The sequence below is a fragment of the Cebus imitator genome, unplaced genomic scaffold (genome assembly GCF_001604975.1).
Source record: "Cebus imitator isolate Cc_AM_T3 unplaced genomic scaffold, Cebus_imitator-1.0 Scaffold96, whole genome shotgun sequence".
NCBI lineage: Eukaryota > Metazoa > Chordata > Mammalia > Primates > Cebidae > Cebus > Cebus imitator.
In genome coordinates, this window is record NW_016107411.1 from 3,930,790 (window position 1) to 3,935,182 (window position 4,393).

Sequence of the window (4,393 nt, forward strand, 5' to 3'; positions counted from 1 at the left end):
AATAGCAAAGACCTGGAACCAACCCAAATGCCCATCGATGATAGACTAGACAGGGAAAATGTGGCACATATACACCATGGAGTATTATGCAGCCATAAAAAACAATGAGTTTGTGTCCTTTGTAGAGACATGGATGAATCTGGAAACCATCATTCTCAGCAAACTGACAGAAGAATAGAAGATCAAACACTGCATGTTCTCACTCATAGGCGGGTGTTGAACAATGAGAACACATGGACACAGGGAGGGGAGCACTACACACTGGGGTCTGTTGGGGGGAAATAGGGGAGGGACGGGGGGGGGTGGGGAGTTGGGGAGAGATAGCATGGGGAGAAATGCCAGATATAGGTGATGGGGAGTAAGGCAGCAAATCACACTGCCACATGTGTACCTATGCAACAATCTTGCATGTTCTTCACATGTACCCCAAAACCTAAAATGCGATAAAATAAATGGAAAAAAAAAGATTTTCTATTTCAACTCTGCATCTTGCATACTGTAAAACACAGTGTTTTGTATTTTTTCATTTCTTTATTCAACATACGTAAGCACTGACTATGTGTTGTGCTAGGAGCTGGGTAATTGTTTAAAAAAAATGGGGTTTCTGCCCTCAGACAGTTTAGAGTCTTGTGAAAATACATAGTGTGATATATGATCAATAAAACTTTATTGAAAGAATGAATCTTACATCTTTAGCTCCTTTTTCATCTTCTCTCCCCAAACTCCTGACCTACATTCCTGTACCCTTTCCCCGGATAAATCCCACAGATTTCTCAAACCCAACAGCTGAATTGGATTCATGTGCTATGGACACAAGTTTGCCCCATGTTGAAGAAACTCACAGTCAAGCACCTTCTCTCCCTAAACCTGCTAATTTTAGTATCAATGTTACTATCTCCTCCTTATTGCCAAGGGGAAATCTTGGTATTCTTTTTAATTTCTTCTTTTTTCTTCATATTTAATTCTTTAATTCAAACAATTATCCCTCTTGTTGAGGTCCTTTCACCTATAGCAGAGGTTGAAAATTAGTGACCCATGAATTGTATCTAGCCAGTAGAGGTGTTTTATTTGTTTTGTATATTATTATCAAAAATATGATTTCCCTGTTTCTCCCGAAAACTCAGAACATCTGGCAACACTGGGTCCTTATCCTTACAAGAATTGTCTGGAGTTTTAGAGGGGACAGCTCAATCAACTCCACCATTATAAACTCTATTACTCCTTGCTTTTATCACATTGAGTCCATTTCCTCACTTAAGAAACTTTCTTAGTCCCTGATTTAGGCATTTGAGTTTGCTGTCTCCAGCCTATATGATCATAGACTACTAGTAGTGGAAGAGATATGAAAAGATCATCTCTTCTAAGTTTCCTTCCTCACTCCACTCTTTAAGAAATGGAGAAATGAGGTCTAAAGAACTTACATTACCCAATGAATTTCATACGGCTAATGTCTAACAGGATTCCATAATATGCCATTGGTCCCCCTCCCTCATATGGATCATGTGAAACTTATATTACCCTTTGGTTTAGTTGTGAGGAACCTCAGAACCCAATTTGTGGCACCCCTCTAGTAATTACATGGACCTTTTGGTATGAAGTTTTGGGGTATTAACATACCTCTGGCTTTATTTTGTTTTCTAGTTACTTTTGCCTCAGTTTCTCTTCCAATCATTTTCTCCTATTACAGTATATATATTTTTTCCCCAAGGATACTCAATATTTTGTGATAGAGGTGGGACATCAATACAGGCATAAACTGTCAGGCTGTATTGTCTGGCTCCCAATTTCTTTCTTTCACCTGTCATTGTCCTCTGGCTACTCACATTCTCTATTTTCCTTGACAGCCAAACTTCTTGAAAGAATTGTCTTCACATGCTGTGTCCACTTCATCCTGCCTTTTCAATTCACTGTAAACAGATTCAAAGTCTTCAATGCCTTCTTTGTTGCTGTGATATTAATACCAAAATTATATCGTATTCATACATATATGCAGGACACAAAATGGTTTTCCCTAAATCATCTCAACTATAAAAAAAATGCAGAGAAAAAAATTAATAGGTAATACATGAAAATTTTGTTCTGGGTAGCTGGATGACTGGTGAGATTTATTTTCTAAAATTTTCCACAATTTTAAAAACAAGCGCATTAGAACACATCCCGATGTAAATTAGAAATTCTCAACTTACATTTCCTAAAAGAAGACAGAAAACTAGGAAAGCGACAGTGAAGTCACTGGGCCACACTTCATTTCACCTTAAGACTGACTCAGACAAACGAGAGAGTGCGACTCAGATCCCCCAGTCCAGCGGCTGGGGCGCGGGGCACGACCGGAAACCTCTTGTTAAGATAATCTTAAGAGAGCCCCCACGACCCTTTAGCTCATCCTAAATGACCTCTGAACATCTCCACCTCTCGCGCTAACGGCTCCAAACCGCAGATAACGGTCAATCGCCTCCGGTTGTCCTGGTAACAGCCAGCAAACGCAATCCCGCCTCCGTAACGCTTCCCAGAATGCCGTGCGTTTTCTGTCTTCACTTCCAGGTTCGGAGAGCCGATTTCTTCCGGAAATCTGCCTGGGGGTCACTTGGCGTTTTCTGGCTGCGTGGCGTCTTGTTGGGCAGGGTCATGGGGACCCTTTTGTCTCTCACCGTTTAACAGGACTGGAAAGCTAAGCAAAGGCGTTACTCTCACGGAATTTTGATTGGTCGTTGATAGATGAATTGGACGTTAGTTTTTAAAAAGCCGAAGGGTGCATATGTTAGCTTTATCTAACCATTCCACAGTGTATACATTTTTCAAAACATCATGTTGTATACTATAATTTTTGTCAACTAAAAACAAAAACATTATTAAGTACTAAAAGCTGTGGAGTCAGAATGTAGAGATGAATTTTTGAAATTAGAATATTTTATTTGGGAAGAAAATAGTAATTTGGGGCATATGTGTAGACTGCGGTGGTTTTCGGTATGTCTGAAGAGTGAAGAGGTTAGGTATGTCTTTATACTGTATGCAGATGAAGGTACACATGGCATCCAAAGCCCACTCAATTTTTTAAAGTTTATTTTTCTGATTAGAAAGGTAATACATGCTTATTGAGGAACATTAGAAAATTTCAGAAGAATTTAACAAAAAAATTTCAATACCTACATAACCATTGACATTGTGGTATGATTTTTTTCTCTCTCTGTTCCTTCAACAATGAGTGTTGAAAGAGTTTTAGCTAATTTAGTAAGGCTATATTGCAGCTTTTGGTTTGTACTTTTTTGCTTATTTGTGTAGCTGAAGGGTATTGCAGATAGTCTACAGGAATAAAGCCACATACCTACAACCAACTAATCTTAGACAAAGACAACAAAAATAAATAATGGGGAAAGGACACTATTTAATAAATGGTGCTAGACAAAGTGGATAGACATGTAGAGGAATGAAACTGGACCCCTTTCTTTCACTATATACCAAAATTAACTCAAGATGAATTAGAATTAAATGTTAAGACCTGAAAAACAAAAATCCTAGAAGAAAACCTAGGAAAAGCTCTTGTGGACATTGGCCTAGGCAAAGAATTTTTGAGCAAGTCCTCCAAAACAAATGCAACAAAAACAAAAACAAATGAATTTCATTAAGCTAAAAAGCTTCTGCATAGTAAGATAAATAACTAACATACAGAATGGAAGAACATATTTGCAAACTATGCATCCAACAAAGGACTAATATCTAGACCCTACAAGGAACTCAACTGAACCAGAAAAAATTAAAATCTATTAAAAAGGGGGCAAAGGGCAGGAATAGACATTTCTCAAAAGAAGACATGTAAGTGGCCAAAAAGCATGATAAAATTCCCAACATCACTAATCATCACAGAAATGCAGATTAAAACCATGGTGAGATACCATCTCACACCAGTCAGAAGGACTATTATTAAAAAGTCAAAAAACAGATATTTATGAAAATTCAGAAAACAGGGATTGCTTATTCGCTGTTGGTGGGAATGTAAATTAGTACAATCTCTGTAGATACTAGTATGGAGATTTCTCAAAAGAACTAAAAATAGAACTACCATTTGACCCAGCAATCTCACTATTGGGTACCCAAAGGAAAACAAATTTGTAACTGGGTGTGGTGGCTCATGCTTGTAATCCCAGAGTTTTGGGAGGCTGAGGCAGGGGGATCACTTGATGCCAGGAGTTTGAGACCAGCCTAAGCAATACAGCAAAACCTCCATCTCTACAAAAAATTAAAATGTTAACCAGACATGATGGTACATGCCAGTAGTCCTAGCTACTCGAGAGACTGAGGTGGTAGGATTGCTTGAGCCCAAGAATTCAAGGCTGTGGTCAGCTATGATTACACCGCTGCACTCCAGCTGGGTGACAGAGCAAGACCCTGTCTGTGA

The 4,393-nt window shown here is 38.7% G+C and overlaps 1 long non-coding RNA gene across 2 annotated transcripts; it reads right to left on the reverse strand.

Moving 5' to 3' along the window:
- Positions 1 to 469: 469 nt before the first annotated feature.
- On the reverse strand, positions 470 to 2,790 carry LOC108309751. 2 transcript variants are annotated; one of them, XR_001827485.2, is made up of 3 exons: positions 2,187 to 2,790; positions 1,824 to 1,907; positions 470 to 1,006 (listed from the first exon to the last, which is right to left on the reverse strand). It is a non-coding gene; the product is annotated as an uncharacterized LOC108309751 (long non-coding RNA). The 2 variants fall into 2 exon arrangements; XR_001827484.2 differs by lacking the exon at positions 470 to 1,006 and having other exon boundaries at positions 1,077 to 1,907; positions 2,187 to 2,785.
- Between the last annotated feature and the right edge of the window lie 1,603 nt (positions 2,791 to 4,393).